Source organism: Solanum stenotomum, chromosome 4 (assembly GCF_019186545.1).
Source record: "Solanum stenotomum isolate F172 chromosome 4, ASM1918654v1, whole genome shotgun sequence".
Lineage (NCBI taxonomy): Eukaryota > Viridiplantae > Streptophyta > Magnoliopsida > Solanales > Solanaceae > Solanum > Solanum stenotomum.
In genome coordinates this window covers 3,241,924-3,253,126 of record NC_064285.1, presented here as the reverse complement: position 1 = coordinate 3,253,126, position 11,203 = coordinate 3,241,924, and the positions used below count along the sequence as shown (strand labels likewise).

The following is an 11,203-nucleotide window of genomic DNA, read 5'->3' as shown; positions in this document are numbered from 1 at the left end:
GTTCTTAATCAAGTATGGAAGTTCACTAATATCATGAAGGTCAAAGAAACAGACAACTATTTCAAGGAGCTCAGTAGAATCAGAGTACAGAAGTATGACATCTACAGTTTCAGAATTAGTATGGATCACTGCCTTGTTTAAAGAACTTGGAGAGAAACTGGAAATGCCAGTGGATCTTTTCTGTGACAGCAAAGCAGCTTTGCAAATAGCAGCAAATCTAGTATATCATGAGAGGACAAAACATATAGAGATTGATTATCATTTTATTCGAGAAAAGATACAAAAGGGGCTAATCAGACCATTATACTTGACAACACATGAACAATAGGCAGATATAATGACAAAAGGGTTAATCAGGTCACAACATGAATACTTAGTATCCAAGCTAGGCCTTTTAAATGTATTCAGACCAGGCAGCTTGAAGGGGAGTAATGAAGTTGGAGCTGTGACTTAGATAAAATAGATTAGTTGATCATTAGTGCTAACATTAGTTAGTTAACACTAGAAGATTCCTAACAGAGTTAGTTAGTTTGTTAGTTAGTTAATGCTTTACAGTTGTCAATAGAATAGGACTAGATGTGTATATAAAGGAGAACTTTAGTGTATTCTCCAAGTAATTCAATTCACTATGTACTGATTTCTCTTCAATGAAGATGCTTATTTCTGTTCTCTAGTCTCTCTTCATAATACATTGTTATCTGCATTTGCTATTTTGTATCAAACATTAGTAATTATCGTTTATTTGTAACTTGTAAGTTTTTATTAGGAATAAAGAATTGCTTAGTGACGAACATATTATTAGTTTTTTGGTGAGTCTGTTCAACACGAATTTAGATTAATTGAATCGATGAGTTCAATTAGTCGGACCACTAAATTTGAAATATTGGACGTCTAAAGCAAAAAATATCCCAATTGCTTTCTTGCATTGAGATAAGCAAAGCAAATGATGTACAACTTTATTTCAACCATCTTGTTTTCCAGTATCATTTTCATATTTGAATATAAGTGATGTGGTGAGGTGGTTAATTAGAATTTTTCCTCTCGAACTTTATGTACTTCAAATATCGAATGATTGAATAGAAAAAGATGAATCGTATGATATACGTTAAAAAAATTTGATGCTTTATTAGAGATGTCGGGTTCCAATTTTCAAAAGAAAAATCCTTGATACAAATTAAAGACCAACATCAATGCTAATAGAAGAGAAAAATCATTTAAAAAATAAATATTATTCGCCGTCTGTGGGGATCGAACCCACGACCACGTGGTTAAAAGCCACGCGCTCTACCACTGAGCTAAGACGGCTAACTATTCAAATTTTGGCAAAAATAAAATAAGATTACTATCTCTTCCTCTGTACGTGTATTCTAAGAATTATGAATTATGTGGTTTATGTACTTCATGCTATATAAACTAATGTCTTATTTAAAATCATTAATGATCTGCATGTATGTGAATGAATTAATATTTACGAGAAAGATTTGTGTTACACAAATAATCTTTTAAAATGATTGGCTTAGAAGTTAGAGTTGCTTCGAGTCATTGGAAAAAGAAAGAAGTTGTTGATAGAGGTGCTTTTTGAACATCATGAACAGTAAATATAAAGTAATTATGCTAATAAATTTAAAAGAAAAGTATTATAAAATAGTGAATAGACCAAATATGTTATGTGGATTAGAGTGTTGGCCAATTAAAATTCTACACATTCAAAGGATGAGAGAAGAGAAGAGAAAATAAGAATGTTGAGGTGAATGTGTGATTAGATCATACTAATTACAATTCATTGCTATATGTTAGAGGAGAGGGGCGAGCGAGAGAGGGCAGAGAGTGGATATAGGCGAATTGTATTTGCATATCTGTCAAATAATTGTATATATGTAACTCATATACATATGTATCAATTATTGTATTTGTATATCTGCATAATTGTATATATGTAACTCATATACATATGAATACAATAGTACTAACGAAATACAATTTAAATCAATGAATAAATTGTATACAACCATATCAATTTGTATTTGTATATGTACAAGAGAGGAGAGACACACACATAATTATAACTAAAATTAAGTCGTGAGTGGTAATTAATGGAAACTATAGCTATGTTAGTTGATTTAAATAGTATATGTTTGTTTAACCGATTAATTTTCTCTATTTTTATCTCTAATTTGAGATTTTGAATTCGAATTTCCTTGAGTGAGTTACTTTTATTTGGAGTATTTTACTCTTTGACTCGAGATTTTCGAAGCAAAATTTAAATTTAATTAGAGTTTAATATAGATATCAAACACGGAAAAAACAAATAACGTGAAGCGTGTTGTTTAACACGTTACAAAGATTATCTGTCCTAGTCAAAAACCAGCGATCAACAGCCACATAGATATTTCCGTAATTTACTCATCGCCTGCCTTTAGCACTACGACACAGTCAACGCATCTCAACCGTTCATCATCCATCAGTTCATTCAATCTCATCCGTCCGATCATCCTAACCCCGTTATAAAACAACGCATCATTTCTTCATCAACTCGCATTCCAGTTTCATCTCTCTCCTCTTCCCGGAACATCTTTCATCTCCAGATCTACTCATCGTCATTTCTCTGCTTCTGAATCGGTACGCAGATCCGTGTAGATCGTTCGCCGATCTACAGTTTGAGTATGGTTTCGACTTGTATCGGACATCGATTCCCTGCGAAATGGTTATGAATTCAGATTTGTTTAGATCGTTTGCCGATCTATCATTTCTGAGTGTTGTCGGTATGAATATTGCTCGGACCATGGACGATGCTGTCGGCTAGATGAAGATTGGATAGATCTGATGGATTTGTTACGAGATTGAGAGATGAATGGCCTTTTCAAGGAGAGTTCTCGGTGATCTGAGATGATTTTTTGACCTTCAATTGGTGGAGGCTTCGTTGTTCGCGGATATAGTTTTGTCGGTGAGCTGCTATGCTTATTGTATCTGCATTTATCTATAATTTTGGATCTAATTCTGTTTATTGACATCTATTGTGTGCTCCTGATTGCTGCAGGTTATCATCGTTTCAATTGGGTGATTTTACCGTATCTCTGTAGAGCTCGGTAAAATTGGATATCACTGGTGTTCTATTTATGCTAGATCTCGAGGGATGGTAATCGGCAAGCTTGAGGTTGTTAGATAAGGTTATCATAGTTAAATTTGTTGTCTATTCTCAGCTTAATTATGAACATTTGCATTAGTTTTTCTCATATGCATATGTATGAGGAAATAATGAGATCGTAGAGAAAAGAGAGGATATGTGAGGTTCTTTATTGTTGTTTACCGGCCTTCGCCATGCCGGGTGCGCTCGCATGGCAGGTCACAAAACCTAATAAAGATGCGATTTTTGTGTTTGGAGGGGAGATGGTACGGGGGTTTTGCCCGACTCTCCTCTCTGTGTCTTGTCTTTGGCCTCCCTTCTTTGTTTTCTAGAATTGTCTGCAAGATCTACTCAGACAAACGTCTCATCAAATTTGGCATTTAAGTCCCCGTACCCGAACGAAGCTTTTGTTATCTACAAAGTTATAGCAGCGCTCTACCTTTTCAAGGGATAGGTATATCATGCACTCTTAATACAACAATGGGCAGGCGAATTCTAGGATTATTCAGCTCCACACTCCTACCAAAGGTACACTTGTGAATTCCTTTCACTAACTTTGACACTTAACTTTCATAGCATATGTTATTTCCATGAGTAAATAAGCTTTGCCGACAGTAGTCCGTAAAATCTTTTATTGTGTCTGAGTACAGGTAGCAATTTTGTTAACGACATGTAAAGAGTTAATTTAGTCTACTTATAAATATTGATTTATTTATCAAAAGAAATAGCAAAATGAATAATGGAACAGTTTAATGCAAGTCAATCTACTTCACAGAAATATAAGATAATTTTTCTGTTTGCGAATGATAATTAACATCTGTAGCTTAATTATACCTGGAATGAGTAAACTAGTTTTCCAAATGAGGTTTTGCAATTTTGACTATATGAAAATTCAGGTTTGAGATACTGATCTCCCTTTTATGATCGTTTAAGCCTGCCACTGATCAATTGGTCTATTAAAATGAGACTAGATTATAACTTGATGAATCATCTATTTTCAGTATCTTTGTTAAGTCTGTTAAATCAACAGTAGTTTAATCTATATCCATCACTAATGCAAAAGGAATCTCTATACGTGATTGACTGTTATTTATTTATCATCATAGCGAAAATTTCAATACATAATTATTATTTAAAGGCAGTGGAACTATCTTTGCATTTTTTTTCTTGATGTAATAATTTATATTAGTGGATTTCAATTGAGTCTCTTGTTGAGCTCATTCTGTAATCCTAGAGGGTGAATGTATATTGTGGTATGATTCAGTAAGTTGATGGCTTGAGATGCTTTCGCACGATGGTAGTTCGTTAGCTTGTTGGTTCTCTCTGCATGTTGGAGAGTTTAAGCTATTTGCCTCGAGTGAAGTCATTGATTGACCTAGATGTTGCCGTGTTACACTGCAATGGATCTGCTCCATGCCGAAATCAATTATTATGTTGTACTTTTGGTCTCTTTTCCTAGATCACTCACTTGGAATTTCCTGTTTGCTATGCTATCATACTAATGAAATCAAATATTGTGTAGAACTTCTCGACTCTTTACCTGGGCCATCTTCACTTGGAATACACCGTGAGCAAGCCCAGTTGGCAGCTGTTTTGTTCTGTTAGGATGTCGGTTGGTTAGCTAGCATCTTGCAAGTGTGTTAGGATGACTATTGGAAACTTGCTTGACAGCGCTTAAGTGTACCTTGGCTTAGTTGCCGTGGCTGTCTGTGATTTTCTGTTTATAAGTGAATCTTGGTACTGTCATCCAAAGCTATATACATTTTCTATACTGTTTCTCAGAGAAAGTAAGATCAGTCCTTCCTGCAGAAGGAAGGGATCTCCCATTTTATTGTTGTCCCTGATTTTGTGCAAGTTGTGTACATTTTTGAAGCAGGCCATCTCTGATTATTATTCCTTATTTGAGAAGTTGCCGTTGTGTAGGCAGAATAGTGGGGATATTTGCCATCCTGTGCTATTGTGTATTGTGCAAGTTAAGATTTCTCTTCACTGAAGGTTTACCACGAGTAAATCTTGTCATCTGATAAATTTGATTACTGGATCGTCTGTTTTGAGGTAATGTGTTCTCTAATGTTCACTTGTAGGTTGTTATGCTTATTATACAGTTGTGTCACTAATTAATTCACTGTTAGTCACAATTTTTCTTGAGCGAAAGGGGAAATATCATTTTTCCCCTGGACATTTAAATTATAAACCCATCATATGTATTACATCCAGTAGGTTATTTTGGTTTCAGTTTTTTGTTTTTCTTTTTGTTGCCATGTGGTTAAGATAGCATTATAGTATAACACGCTTATTTTTCTATATTTTATGCTCACCTTTTATGAACATTCACTTGCTACATACACCCAAAAAGTCAAACAAAAGCGTTGACTTTTACTGTTCAATTGTAGGTGATACTTTTTTAAACCCAATTTTCTTTTCAAATGTGTTGACTCCTAATATTTGAAATACCTATTATATACAGATCATAGTCACTAGGTAAACCTATTATACTAGGCAACCTTGATTATAGTTGGGCAATGGGTCACAATTTTTAAATGGTAATAACAACATTATCTTTGTATCGTTGTTAGATGAGGATTTAGTGGTATAATATTTTATATATTGTGTACAATTTTTTATGAGTTCACTCCAATTTGAAAATATATTAACGATGGTGATTTTAACTTGGTTTAAATATTGATTATTGATTGGATTGATCCAAGAGCTCGGCCACTGGAGGAGCGCTCAATGCGTATGCCATTGAGAGGATGGTGGTTCGAATCCACCTGGATCCTGTTAACTATTTAGCATCTTGAAGTTTTGGTTAAGCTTCTCTTGTCTTCTACTTAATTGTGTTGATTTTAAAGTTGTCTGAAATTAATATTATTTCTTAACAAATATGATTGAATTACTCTATATCATTGTTACTTGGGAAAAAGTCTAATATATCCCTCAATTTTGCCATTTGTAGTTGATATGCTTTTTGTTATGAAAGTGGCTCATATATACCCACTTCATTATACAAACGGTTCACATATACTCCTATCGTTACAAAATGAGCTCACATATACCCTTAATTTGATGGAAGTAAAAAAAATAGTTTTAAATTTATGTTTTTGATATATATGATTCTTCTAGCGAATTTCAAGGTATATTTTAATCTTTTTTATACATAAATTATTTTTTGATGTCTTTGATTATCATTTTTTGAGTTTCTTATTCTTACATTTTTTTTCTTTCGTTCGTTAGTGTAAAGAGAAAATTTTAAAACTAATTTTTTTGTGGCTATATTATAATTTAAAACTATTTTTTTCGACTATATTGTTATTTAGTTTTTGTATTGAAAAAAATTTGGGTCATCTATAATAAAGTTTACAAGAAAATTAGTGAAACATAATAAATTTGACCATCAAAACAATAACTTTAAATTAGTCATTGAAACAAAAAAAATCAAAAAAAAATTATGTGTGAAGAATTAAATATACCCATATGGGATTATATATTTTTTTGAATTATAATAATTAAAATGAATTTTTTCACTTTCGTTAGAGGAAAAGGGTATATGTGAGCCATTTGTATAGCAATAGGGGCATATATGAATCACTTTCATAACGAGGGATATATCAGCTCTAAATAATAAAGTTGAGGGGTATATCAGACCCTTTTCCCTTATTACTCCCTCTGGGAATTTATGCATGAAATTTTAAAATTTTTTGAAAAGAAATTTATATATTTATAAATTACGTAAAATGTACTATAAGTCAAAAAATTGACAATTCAAAATAATTAAAAGGTAGATGAATAAATTATCGATCAAAGATAGACTTGTTTGAATTTTTAAATTTGAAAAGTGTTTTATAAATTGGGACAATATGGAGTAATATTATCAAGTTGGTGATGGAAGTCGACAAGCTCAATGAAGAACTTTTCAAAAAAAAAAATATTTTTTGCTTTTTATTTTTGCTTATAGATTTCTTCTTCTTATATAGAGGGAAAAGGGTCTATATTATCTCATAAATATAGATTTATTTTTGCTTATAGATTTCTTCTTCTTCTTATAGATTTACCCTTATTATGAAAGTTACTCATAAATATTCTTATTGTTATATAAAGGCATGACTCACATATATTTTTACTATCTATATGTGAGCTTCTTTTGTAACGGTAGAAGTATATGTGAGCTATTTGTATAACGATAAGGATATACATGAACAATTTTCATAATGAGGAGAATATCAACTCTAAATGACAAAATTGACGGGTATATTAAACTCTTTTCCCTTGTATAAATAATATTGAGCAAGCTGCCCTTTTGCAACTCAAACCGTACTGAATGTTCAATTCATGATGAATTTTGTTGTGTGACAATAATTTCCTTTCTTAATAACATTAAACAAATAAGTACTTATGTAGAAGTAGCTCCAATGTACCTTTTATTTTATTTCAAGGTAACACTCATTGGTTTAGTATAAATATTGTGTGTGATTTTTAAATTCGTCCAACTTACTTTAACCTTATTTTTCACTCTAAGAATGTGTTTGGTAAGAAAGGGAAATATTTTTGAATATTCTTTCTTTCAATATTTTCATGTTTGGTTAGTCGAAATGTTTTTTAGATGTATCTTTTCTTGCACAAGATATTCTTTGAAAATCACCAAAGATGATTATCTAAGCAAAAGTAGAGAAAACAAATTTCAAAAGTGATTTATCAATTGTCTCCTTCCTATAATCTAATACGCCATCCTACTAGCCCAACCTACCACCCGGGTTCTTCCCCTCTGATTCCTCCCGTCTCTCGAGGCCCACTAGAGTGTGATGGAATTGTAAATTTTATTAAGGAGTTGAGAATATAAAGAGGTAAACATAGAAGAAACTACGAGGTTTAACATGTATTATATATACACAATTCCTTTTTTGACCTTACATATATACATATCTAGCGTAATTTTTTCAATGAAAGGGTATCAGATTAACCCTTTATGGTACTTTGACGCTACTTTCGATCCTCAATTCCATATTTTAAAGTTAAATCGATAGTCAAAATGAGACGGAGGAATTACTGCTCAAACTTAGACTAATTTCTTGTTTCTAGAAAGGTAGAGCACAAACATATAGTGTGTATTGACTTCAAGTAGTGGAAATTGATGGAGATAGGAAGAAAAACTTTTTCATTACATTTCCAACTATTCTTATTGCCTTTCTTTTGGCAATTTTTGTCCAAATTCATTACTAATCCTAATTTTTTTTCCATTTTCCTTGTTCTAGAACAATATATGGATTTAAGGCCATTCAAACATATAGCTAAATTTGCATTATATCTCTTTTTTTTCCTGTAATTACTTGAAAATATTCATAATAATTTTACTCTTGCTCATGTATATTCACAAACATTCAGAATTATTAACTGTTTCAACGTTTAATTACTGATATATTATGTTAAGCCTATTACCCCATATATACTTAAGAATAAATACTTCTAAAAATAATCTAAATATCATACTATCTCCGTCCACCTTTAATTGTCATAGTTCGTTTTTTAGAGTCAAACTATAAAAACTTTGACTAACATTTTACGATATATTTTTTCATCACATTGATACACACAAAAAATTAGGGGAAACTCGTCAAAAAGGGATCGTAAATGCAGAAATGAGCGTTAAAAAAATAGTGTGAGTAGACGTGAAGGTTCCCCAACTCATTACATAGGTCCTCATAAAGTTTTTTGAGAAAAAATTTTTGGGTGCTCTGGGAGCCAGATCCATGGGCTTAACACACGAAAAATCGGGAAATTTAAGCGATTTGTCAAAAAGGGCTTGTATATGTAGAAATGTGCATTAAAAAAATGGTGTGAGTATACATGAAGGTTACAAACTAATTACGGAGGTCCTCAAAAAAATTTGGGTGCTCCGGGCGCCAAATTCATTAGGCTAATACACACGAAAAATTGGAAAATTTGGGCGGTTCTTAAAAAAGAGCTAGTAAATGCAAAAATGGGGGTTAAAAAATGTAAAGGTTCCCCAACTCATTACGGAGGTCCTCATAAAGTTTTTTGAGAAATTTTTTTTGGGGGCTCCGGGCGCCATATCCATGAGCTTACACACGAAAAATTGGTGACTTTGGGCGATTCGTCAAAAAGGGCTTGTAAATGCGGAAATGGACGTAAAAAAATGGTGTGAGTATACGTGAAGGTTCCCCAACTCATTACAGAGGTACTCATAAGGTATTTGAGAATTTTTTTGTGGGTGCTTCGAGCGCCAGATCCATAAGTTAATGCACACGAAAAATTGGTAAATTTGGGCGGTTCTAAAAAAGGGATTGTAAATGTGAAAATGAACGTTTAAAAATGATGTCAGTTTACGTGAGGGTTCCCCAACTCATTACGGAGGTCCTCATAAAAATTTTTTAGAAATATTTTTTGGGTGCTCTGGGAACCCGATCCATGTGCTAATAATACACATGAAAAATCAGGAAATTTGGGCGATTCGTCAAAAAGGGCTTGTAAATGCGGAAATGAGCGTTAAAAAAATGGTTTGAGTATACGTGAAAATTCCCCAACTCATTACGGAGGTCCTCATAAAGTTTTTTGAGAATTTTTTTTTGGGTGCTCGGGCGCCAGATCAATGAGTTAATACACACGAAAAATCGAGAAATTTGGGCGGTTCTTAAAAAAGCTTTGTAAATGCGAAAATGGGCGTTAAATAAATGTTGTGAGTATACGTGAAGGTTCCCCAACTCATTATGGAGGTCCTCATAACGTTTTTTGAGAAATTTTTTTTGGGTGCTTCGGGCGCCAGATCCTTTGGCTAATACACACGAAAATTGGATAATTTGGGTGATTGATCAAAAAAGGCTTGTAAATGCGGAAATGAGCTTTAAAAAAATGGTTTGAGTATACATGACGCTTCCCAAACTCATTACGAAGGTACTCATAAAGTTTTTTGAGAAAATAATTTGGGTGCTCTGGGCGGCATATCCATGAAAAATAGGGGAATTTGGGCGGTTCTAAAAAAGAGGTTGTAAATGCGAAAATTGGCGTTAAATAAATGGTGTGAGTATACCTGAAGGTTCCCCAACTCATTATGGAGGTCCTCATAAAGTTTTTTGAGAAATTTTTTTGGGTGCTCCGGGCGCCAGATCCTTGGGTTAATAATAATACACACAAAAAATCGGGAAGAATGAGCGGTTCTTAAAAAAGGAATTGTAAATGCAAAAATAAGCGTTAAAAAATGGTGTGAGTATGCATGAAAGTTCCCTAACTCATTACTGAGGTCCTCGTAAAGTTTTTTGAGAATTTTTTTTTGAGTGCTACAAGCGCCAGATCCATGGGCTAATACACACGAAAAATGGAGAATTTGAGCGTATCTTAAAAAAAAGGTTGTAAATGAAAATGGGCGTTAAAAAAATGGTGTGAGTATACGTGAAGGTTCCCAACTCATTACAGAGGGTCTCATAAAGTTTTTTTAGGAAAAAAAGTTGGGTGCTCCGGGCGCTAGATCCATGGGCTAATAATACACACGAAAAAATAGGGAATTTGGACGGTTCTTAAAAAAAGGCTTGTAAATGCGAAAATGGGCGTTAAAAAAATGGTTGAGTATACATGAATGTTCCCCAACTCATTACGGAGGTCGTCATAAAATTTTTTGAGAAAAAAATTGTAGGTGCTCCTGGCGCCAGATCCATGGGCTAATATACACGAATAATCGGGAAATTTGGGAGATTCGTCAAAAAGGGCTTGTAAATGTGGAAATGGGCGTTAAAAAACGGTATAAATATACGTGAAAGTTTCCCAACTTATTAAGGAGGTCCTCATAAAGTTTTTTGAGAAATTTTTTTTGGGTTATTTGGGCGCCATATCCATGGGCTAATACACACGAAAAATCGAGAAATTTGGGCGATTTGTCAAAAAGGGCTTGTAAATGCGGAAATGAGAGTTAAAAAAATGGTGTGAATATACGTGTAGGTTCCCCAATTCATTACGGAGGTCCTCATAAAGTTTTTCGAGAATTTTTTTTTGGTTTGTCCGGGCACCAGATCCATGGGCTAATACATACGAAAAATTGAGGAATTTGAGCGATTCATCAAAAAAGGCTTGTAA

General features: G+C 33.3%; 1 long non-coding RNA gene and 1 other non-coding gene across 2 annotated transcripts; one reads left to right on the top strand and one right to left on the bottom strand.

The window, feature by feature from the left end:
- Window positions 1-1,233: 1,233 nt before the first annotated feature.
- TRNAK-UUU (transfer RNA lysine (anticodon UUU)) lies at window positions 1,234-1,305 on the bottom strand. The gene has a single exon. It is a non-coding gene; the product is annotated as a tRNA-Lys (tRNA).
- A 1,138-nt stretch (window positions 1,306-2,443) lies between these two features.
- On the top strand, window positions 2,444-3,458 carry LOC125863069 (uncharacterized). Its single transcript, XR_007446093.1, has 2 exons — window positions 2,444-2,944; window positions 3,038-3,458. It is a non-coding gene; the product is annotated as an uncharacterized LOC125863069 (long non-coding RNA).
- The last annotated feature ends 7,745 nt before the right edge of the window (window positions 3,459-11,203 follow it).